Source organism: Pipistrellus hanaki (assembly GCF_964339955.1).
Source record: "Pipistrellus hanaki genome assembly, chromosome: 2".
NCBI lineage: Eukaryota > Metazoa > Chordata > Mammalia > Chiroptera > Vespertilionidae > Pipistrellus > Pipistrellus hanaki.
This window is the reverse complement of record NC_140504.1, coordinates 108,874,326-108,884,594: the sequence shown is the minus strand read 5'-3', so window position 1 is coordinate 108,884,594 and position 10,269 is coordinate 108,874,326.

The window sequence follows — 10,269 nt, the reverse complement described above, 5'->3', positions numbered from 1 at the left end:
TATAAGAAGAACCACATGGCCAGTTCAGCCACAACACTGGTTCTGAGAGGAGAAATGTCTGGGTGATAAGGGATTTTTGGACTGGAACCAGATTCTTTGTCTGTCACAGTCAAAGAATGAATCCACGGACAGAGGGTAGTATAGCAAAGGTGGAGATTTATTGAAGAACAAGTACAGACTCCCATGTGGGGAGGGGGAAAGAGTCCCACAGAATGGACTCTCACTTGGGAAGGGGAAAGGGTCCCACTGACTTCCTGTTTCCATGGCTTATAAAGGCTGCAGTTCCTGTGTCCTGATGTCCCCTCTGATTGGACAATATTCCCTTTCGAATTGGTTACTAGAGTGACTCACTCGTGAGGCCCTCCTCCCTCATTGTCCTCCTGTTCCTTCTGGGCTTTCTTCCTTCTTTATTTTGTAAATATAGACCTTTTTTTTTTTCTTTTCTTTTTTTTTTTTTGGCTACTTCCACTTCCCTTATCTTATGTAAATGCAACTGTTGCTGTTCCCTTGTCTTATGAAAATATAACTGCACCTGGCTTCATTGTGTTATGGAAATATACCTTCTCCATGTCTGTATCCCTATTTTTTTTTTCCTGGACCCCAATTCTAAAAATTCCCTAAAACTGTCTACATTCCCCCAAAATTCCTGTTTTATGGGGTTCACACCAGAAGTAAAGGCTCCAGGGAGTGCCCCAGGCATTTCCAGCTCACAGCACAGAGCAGTGTGATGAAAAGGGGGTCTTTGTGGTGATGGACCACTTCTGCTTCTTGATTGTAGCAGAGGTTACATGAATTTACAATGTGTAGGTGTCTACACTGTACCAATATTAATTTCCTGGTTTTGATATTGTACTGTAGTTGTGTAAGAGGTAAAATATCTGAAATTTTCTATTAAAATGTTTAAGAAACAGCTATATTGTTTGTAAACTATACTGTAATAAAGTTAATTTTTAAAAGTGATTTTGACACAGGATTTTTAGACTGGAACTCAAGGTATTCCCCTGGGTGGGATGGCTTGTCCCAGGCTCTTTGTCCATTGGAGTTGAAGAATGAAACCACAGACAAAGGATGGTATATTGAATAAGTGCAGGCTCCCACGTGGGGAGAGGGAAAGAGTCCCACCATGGGACTGTTTTTTGTGCCTCAATATTCCCTCTGATTGGTAGCTATTCCTTTTTGTTTTGGTTACTATAGTAACTGCTGAGCTCAAAGGTCAAAACCTCACGTGGGAGGTGTGAGGCCCTCCTTCCTCACTGTTCTCCTATTCTCTCTGGGTTTTCTTCCTCCTTCCCTTTCTCTATAGATGTGTACCTTTTGCTACTCCCAGTTCCCTTATCTTATGGAAATGTAATATTGCCTCTCCCAACTCCCTTGTCTTATGGAAATGTAATTTTCTGCAGCTCTGCAGCCTGTGCTTTTTCCATGGACCCACTTAATTTAAAAAATTCCCTAAACCTGAGCGGCCAGGCCCGGAGCAGCCGGGTCTGGTGCGGCCAGGCCTGAAACAGCGGCTGCCAGGCTGGGAGCGGCCAGGCCCGGAGCAGCTGGGTCTGGTGTGGCCAGGCCCGGAGCAGCGGCTGCCAGGCTGGGAGTGGCCAGGCCCGGAGCAGTGGCTGCCAGGCTGGGAGCGGCCAGGCCCGGAGCAGCCGGGTCGGATGCGGCCAGGCCCGGAGCAGCAGCTGCCAGGCTGGGAGCGGCCAGGCCTGGAGCAGCCGGGTGAGGTGCAGCCAGGCCTGGAGCAGCGGTTGCCAGGCTGGGAGTGGCCAGGCCCGGAACAGCCGGGTCGGGTGCGGCCAGGCCTGAAGCAGCAGTTGCCAGGCTGGGAGCGGCCAGGCCCGGAGCAGCTGGGTCTGGTGTGGCCAGGCCTGGAGCAGCAGCTGCCAGGCTGGGAGCGGCCAGGCCCGGAGCAGCCGGATCGGGTGCGGCCAGGCCCGGAGCAGCAGCTGCCAGGCTGGGAGCGGCCAGGCCCGGAGCAGCCGGGTCGGGTGCGGTCAGGCCAGGAGCAGCGGCTGCCAGGCTGGGAGCAGCCGGGCCCAGAGCAGCCGGGTCGGGTGCGGCCAGGTCCGGAGCAGCAGCAGCCAAGTCCAGAGCAACTAGGTCGGGAGCGGCAGTGACCAGACCTGGAGCAGCTGGTTGTGGAACGAACCAGAGCAACAGAGGCCAGGCCCGGAGCAGCCAGGCCCGGAACAGCTTGCTCCTCACCTGCCCCTGCCCCACGGCTGCCTCTCAGACATGGCTGGAAACTTTTGGGGGAACTTGAGGGTCTGCTGAATCAAGTGATGAAGGCTTAGATCTGGATGTGTTGAGTTAGTATAGGGCTGGGGTGTTCATCTGTGAGTGCCTTGGGTGGGGCCTGGATGAGGCTGGTTGACCTATTTGGAAATGTCTTTTGCATGTGGAGGTATTATTGATCTGAGAAAATGCTAAGTAACTGATTTACTATCTGAAAAGGGATTTACTATCGGGGAAAGGGAGGGAGGAAGAGACTGAACATAAACTGTCCACCTATGGATGAGGACAATGGGGGATGGGGAGGGGGTGGAGGGTGGGGTGGGAACCTGGTGGAGGGGGGAAGAAACGAGGAACCTTTGTAATAATATGAACAATAAAGATTGATTTTTTAAAAAAAATTCCCTAAACGTGCCTATTTCACCCTTAAAAACTCCTATTTTAATTTGTTAAATGTTTGGCAAAATGCAGTTTAACAGCCTGAGTTCATTCTTTGGAACCAGAAAGAATTGCATAAGACCCTTTTATTTTCTTGTTTAATGTCAGAGAAAAGTTGTAACCTCTCTGATTATTTGTTTTATCATCTGTAGAATAGATATAATACTATCCATATTACAAGGTTGCTGTGAGGGGGAAAAAAATCTATATAGAGTACCTAGTTTTAGTAAGCATTCCACAGATTTTACTTTTTTTTTCTATTCTCTTACCCATTATGAGATTTATCATATAAATGAATTCATAAATTATTATTATTATTATTATTATTATTATTATTATTATTATTAGTGTGTGTGTGTGTATGAGGGATCACTAATTTATTCAATCATCCACACACCAGGTGGCTGAGCCTGGATGGCTCCAGCCGAATTCATAAATTATTTAAAATATTTTAAAGTCTGACTTCTTTATATTAGTGGTAGAAATATAGTTTTAGCATGGGGATTCTTCCAACCCTTTACATTTGATGATTCTGTGCCTAATAAATCAATCACCCAGCACAGGAATTGTGGTTTACCAGGGAGCAATGCTAACAGCTACCACTAGATGGCAGGCCAGTCTCTCTATTTAAGGATCAATTTAGTCACAGAGGTAATGAATGGTAACCAGCTATATTTAGATTACTAGAGGCCCGGTGCAGGAAATTCGTGCATGATGGGGAGGGCAGGGGAAGAGGTCCCCTCAGCCCAGCCTGCACCCTCTCCAATCCAGGACCCCTTGGGGGATGTTGGGCCTAAACTGGCAGTCGGACATCTCTCTTACAATCTTGGACTGCTGGCTCCTAATTGCACACCTGCCTGCCTGACTGGTCACCCCTAACTGCCCCCCTCGCTTCTGGCCTGGTCTCTCCGAACTGCCTCCTCTGCTGGCCTGGTCGCCCCCAACTGCCCTCCTCTACCAGCCTGGTCACCCCTAACTGCCCCCCATGCTAGCCTGGTCACCTCTTACTGCCCCCCCACCCCCCCCGCCAGCCTAGTCACCCCCAACTGCCCCCACTGCTGGCCTGGTCACTCCCAATTGCACCCCCACCCCCTTCTGGCCTGGTCACTCCTAACTGCCATCCCCACTGGTTTGGTCACCTCCAACTGCCCCCCCTGCTGGCCTGGTCATCCCCAACTGCCCCTCCCCCCCCTGCCAGTCTGGTCGCCCCATGTAGCCTGCTTGTTTAGTCGTTTGGTTCTCCCTCACTAACCCCCCCTGCCAGCCTGGTCGTAGGCAGCCACCTTGTGAGGGTGTGAACGGTAAATTTGCATATTACCTTTCTATTATATAGAATGAAGTCTTTCTCTGTTTCCTGCTGTGAGGAATTTCTGGAACAACCAAGATTGTCTGCCCCTGAGGTTTTGGATGTGATCCAATAATATACTCAGCTAAACTTAGTTCAACAGTTTATCAAGTACTTATCAAGTTCATATGACAGATACTATGCATAGGGCTGGGAACTGAGCCATGTTAAGTGTTCAGGATGGATGGCACATTTGTTTCTAAGTTGTGTGTGTGTGTGTATGTGTGTGTGTGTATGTGTGTGTGTGTGTGTACTTCAAGGTATTTTCCTATAAAATCCTCCTATATAAATTTATACAAGATATTGCAAAAAGTATTTGTTCTTCTTTGGTACCTACACATATGACCTGGGCAAATATAAAATAAGTAAATCAATAAACAAATAAACAAACAAACCAAAGTGGGCAAAAGTGATGCTATTGGATTTCAGGCCAACTGTTGCACCTTCTCAAGACATCTGGAATCATAAGTAACCCTAATCAACTTGTCTCAGTTTTCCTGGTGTTTCTTAGTTTTAGAATATAAAGATCTTACATCCGGTGAGACCCCCTCAGTCCCAGGCACATGGGGATGGTTTTTCTCTTCCTCCCAGTCTGAGGGGATTTCATATCGAGAAACGAGAGTGGATTCAAGAATAACCTCTTATGGGTTGTCACTAAGCCTTTCTTGTCACAGGGTCTTCGAGTCAGGGCCCCGCCCAGTGTCTGTCAAGCAGACCTAAACCCACCTTTTGAATCCTGGGACAGTCCCCACAGAAATCTGAGACAGAAAAACATGTGAAAGTGCAGGAAGGTCAGAAGATGGCCACTGAGGAAGTGCCATCTGGGCTGAGCCCTGAGTGAAATCGAGGAGGCAGCCCTCTGAGTTCTGAGGAAGCTGTGGACAGAGGGACTAGCAAGTCCTAAGACCCCGAGAAAGGGAGGAACCCAGTACAGGGGAACCAAACTAGGCTCAGTATGGCTGAACAGAACACCGGAGAAGAAGGGTGAGGATGAGTCTCAGGGGAAGGTTCAGCAGGGGCCAGTTTGGATGTGGTCTTGTGGGTCTTTGCAAGGAGTTTGGAATTTGTTTGCAGAAAAGAGAAAGCGTAAGAAGGGGAAGGAACCCTAACTGATTTGGCTCAGTGGAACATTGGCCTGCAGACTGAAGGGTTCCAGGTTCGATTCCGGTCAAGGGCATGTACCTTGGTTGCAGGCACATCCCCGGAGGGGTGTGTGCAGGAGGCAGCTGATTGATGTTTCTCTCTCATTGATGTTTCTAACTGTCTATCCCTCTCCCTTCCTCTTTGTAAAACATTAATTTAAAAAAGTATATATATATATATATATATATATATATATATATATATATATATATATATGGAAGGACACCATCCAGTTTATGTTGTAAACCGATCGCCCTGGCTGCTGTGAGGAGAATGGACTGTAAGGGAGCAAGTGTGAACAAAGAAACTGTTAGGAATAAAGACCATTGGGAAGTGCCCGCCGGGTGAATGGTAAGACAGCAGGTCACCACCTGAAGGTGCAAGGCCAGGTGCAAGGAGAGAGGGCGCCGCAGCTCCTCAGCCTGAACTTCCCACTTCCACGTCCCACTTTGCAGCCAAGAAGCAGCGCAGCCGCTCAGCCTGGGGCCTGGCAGTCTGTGGAGTGGGCCCAGGGTGACCCCAAAGATAGGCACCCGGCTCTTAGGACCCCGCTGTCCACAGGGCTTTCCCACCAAGCAGATAGAGTGAGGAGAGATGAGTGAAGAGATGTGGTAGATAGAAAAATGGGAGAAATGGGAAAATGGTGGACACTATGTAGTGCTCTATGTCCTAAAAGGCAACTCACTGCTGATGGCAAACCCACCAGTTCTCCCTCTGCCCAGTCTGATGACAGAGCCCAACAGAAAACTACTCTCAAGTTTCTTGCTGAATCTCAGGATACAACTGCTGGTGGGGAGGCTGGTCCTGCATTCGCATGCCCCTTGGGGGCCAGACCCCTGGATGGTCAGGCTCAAAGAGGAGTGGAGAAATGCCAGTGGTTACTCCAGCTATGGAACATGGGTGAGATTTTTGGTGGCAAAGGCAAGAACACTGAGAGGGAGAGAGCAAACTATTTTAGGTGGCCCAAATGGTCATGCTGCCTGCTCTTTTATGGACTTCATTTCACCTTTGGACTGGGCATGAGCATACAGACGTGATTCAAGAACAAAACTTGGGAGAAACATCAGAAGCGATGAATGGTTAGTTGATGTTAAGAATAGCACTCAACCACACGATGTTGGTCTTCAGCAATGCCCCACTCATACTCCCATGGCCAAGCAGTGTGTGGATCACACAGCTCTTTACTCTGCTATCAAAAGCATTTGGTTAAACATAGTTAAGAGCAGCCACCAAATGGGTAAATGCTTAATGTAAGTTAGGAAATTGCACAAAGGTGGATCACTTGTCACTTGAATGAATACTGCTGGGAACAGAGGGACAATAGGGCTGACAAGTAGGCCCCAGTGTGGAGCCGGCAAGCTGTGTCCACACACAGCTGTAAATCAATAATAGGTGTGCTGGAGACACTGCCAAATTTTCAAGGTGAACAAAGCTCAGGATCTATGGCCATTTGCCTCTGTGGCCAGCTTGTTTAATCTGGCAGGACCAGGGTGGGAGCAGCAGGCATCTCGTGATAATAACTCATAGCTGTGCTATTGACAGGGCCTGAGAATGGGGACATATGAGAATGGCAGCACCTGGGAAGGTAGGTGAGCTGCCATCCAATTACCTTTCTGAGAACCTAAATCTAGCCTGACTAATCACAAGGCATTGTGGGCCAGTGTTCTCTCCTCCACCCTCAGTGGGTACAGTCATTTCATGTGTAATACTTCAGCTCTGAGGAAAATATAAAGACATTCTATCTAATAAAAGAGTAATATTCAAATTAACCCTCACTCCATTACACCTACAAGCCATGGCCACCATCCATGCCCACCAGTCAATCAGACTGGAGTGAATATGTAAATGAACCCAACCAAGATGAGTTGGAGGGAGACTTGGGTTTCCCTGGCAATGAGGAAGCCAAGCTTTCCACCTGCCCTTGGTAGCCTACGCCTCCACTCCAGGCTACAAAGTTTCAATTATAGAAGATAAATAAACCCCAGATACCAAGACCTCTGCTTGGGTCACCAGGGTGCATGAACAGCCTGCAAACCACCACAGGCCCCTCACCCAGGCCGCCCCACACCCCAAGGGAACCCCCACCCTGATCCCGAACATCCTTCAGGACAAACCAACCAGCCCCCACCCATGCAACAGGCCTCTATCCTATCTAATAAAAGAGTAATATGCAGATTGACCATCACTCCAACACACAAGATCAAGATCCTGCCCCCATGTGGACACAAGATGGCCACCACAAGATGGCCAGCAGGGGAGGGCAGTTGGGAGGGACCAGGCCTGCAAGGGAGCACAGTTGTGGGTGATCAGGCCAGCAGGGGAGGGCAGTTAGGAGGGCCAAAACTTGCAAAGGAGGGCAGTTGGGGGCGATCAAGCCTGCAGGGGAGGGCAGTTAGAGGTGATCAAGCCAGCAGAGGAGGGAAGTTGGGGGTGACCAGGCCTATAGGGAAGGGCAGTTGGGAGGGACCCAGACCTATAGGGGAGAACAGTTGGGAGGGACTAGGCCTATAGGGGAGGGCAGTTAGTCAACAATCAGGCTGGCAGGAGAGTGATTAGGAGGTGATCAGGCTGGCAGGCAGAAGCAGTTAGGGGCAATCAGGAAGGCAGGCAGGTGAGCAGTTGGGAGCCAGCAGTCCTGAATTGTGAGAGGGATCCCAGATTGGTGGGTGCAGGCTAGCTGGGGGACATGCCCTTCCCTCCCCCATGCATGAATGTCATGCACCAGACCTCTAGTCTATAAATATAAACCTTTGCTTGCCTACTCTTTGGTCAGTCTGAGATTAAGTTTATGTAAGAAATGAAGGATATGTGACTGAATCTTTCTCTTTATTGATAGGCCACTGTCACTTTCAATATGGGCCTAGTTGAAATATTCCATCCTGATACTTTTACCACTGTATCTGGTCACCATTATATTTGTACATCTCCCAGGCTCAACTGTGAGATTCCTTTTTTAATTTTTCACTTTAATTTTCCTCCATGTAGCTTCAAGCTACCAGGACAGAGGCTCCACCAATACCCTTCATCTTCTCCTCAGCTCTTCTCCTGAAGAACTTGGCCTTCACAATGACAAACTGCTTTGGGAGTTCTCCCTTCCCCAGAATTTTGCAGTAGCTCAATCACACCACATCAATGATAGCAGCAGCTCCAGTCTTGCTTTTGGCAGCATTTAGCCATGTCTGCTCACTTACCAAGATCCACAGTTTGGCAACATTGACAGTTGGATAAAAGCACTGGTTCCTCTTTAAGTGGTAATACCTCATAGCAACTTTCCCAAAGTCACCTGAGTGATATTTATTAAAACTGATCATGTGATGATCCAAGCTAACAGCACGACTTTGGCCAACTGGGTGCTTCCTGTGCTTGCCTATGAAGCCGTGGCCATGGATTATGTGGCCCCAAAGTTCCTAGGTATGCTTCAGCCTGGATGGCATGTAAATGGCCAAGATGCAAAAGCTGTGAACTTCCTGAGGGCAAGGGTGGTATCAATCATCCCCATAGCCTAGTGCTCTGCCTGGCATATAATTGATATGATAGTCAAGATGGTTGAATAGGTGAATTACTGTATTCTGATGCAGGATTTTTTTCTCTCTGTTTTTTTTTTAATATATTTTATTGATTTTATACAGAGAGGAAGGAAGAGAGATAGTTAGAAACATCGATGAGAGAGAATCGTCAGTCAGCTGCCTCTTGCACACCTCCTACTGGGGATATGCCCGCAACCAAGGTACATGCCCTTGACCGGAATCGAACCTGGGACCCTTCAGTCCCCAAGCCGACGCTCTATCCATTGAACCAAACCGGTCTCGGCTGTTTTTTGTTTTTTTTAATCACAGCTGTATTATTTATTTATTTATTATTATTTTTTAATCCTCATCTGAAGATCTGTTTACTGACTTTAGAGAGAGAGGAAGGAAGGAAAGAATGGAAGATGAGACAGAGAGAGAGAGAGAGAAAGAGAGAGAGAGAGAAATATTAATTGGTTACCTACTAATGGGAGATCGAACTTAAAATCTAGGAATGTGCCCTTACTGAAATCAAACCTTCAACTTCATTGGTGTATAGGCATCAAGCCTGGCTGGAGTGACTCAGTGGTTGAGTGTTGAACATATATATATGGCTAAGTTGACTCAAGCATGCATGACACATACTAGTATAAAGCTCTTGCTGGCACCAATCACGTGCATGTGTTTCGATCTGTCATTGTCAATTGTGAATTTGCTTGATACTTCTATCATAGAGGAAGGGCAAATAGCGATATTAAAATATTTCTTCTGCCGAAACCGGTTTGGCTCAGTGGTAGAGCTTCGGTCTGCGAACTGAAGGGTCCCAGGTTCGATTCCGGTCAAAGGCATGTACCTGAGTTGTGGGCACATCCCCAGTAGGGGGTGTGAAAGAGGCAGCTGGTCGATGTTTCTCTCTCATTGACGTTTCTAGCTCTCTATATCTCTCCCTTCTTCTCTGTAAAAAATCAATAAAATATAATAAAAAAAATATTTCCTCTAATTAATTTTCTTCCGATGTGCAAGAATTCACGCACTGGGCCACTGGTAACAAAATAAAATGTTTGTTGAAGAATTGCAATATATGATACAAGTGGAAAACACTGAATCAGTTCACATGTATCCAACCTAATTGTATGCTAAATCACAAGGGTAATAGCAACTTTTTTGTTGTTAATTTTATTTATTTATTTATTTATCTATTTATATTGTAATCATTGATATACTATCATGGTTTCTAATTCAAAAGAATTAGACATAAAAATTACACTTAAAAGTCTGTCTCCTGAGAAAACCAAGATGGCAGTATAGGTAAACACCTAAACTGCTGCCTTGCACAACAATTTCAAAACTACAACCAAAAGACAAAACGGACATCATCCAGAACCACAGGAAGGCTGAGGGGAAATTCTACAACTAGAAGGAAAGAGAAAAACACACTGAGACTTAAAGGAGCTGCGGAAGGCAGAGGTACAGAGGCACTTGCAAGTGTGGAGAGGGCTGGCAACTGAGTACATGGTTGGCTTTCTCAATTGGGAGGGAGACAAAAGCTTCCGACTGCTCTGAACTCCAGTTCTGGGCAAGACTCTGTGGACTCAGACTCATGGGGAG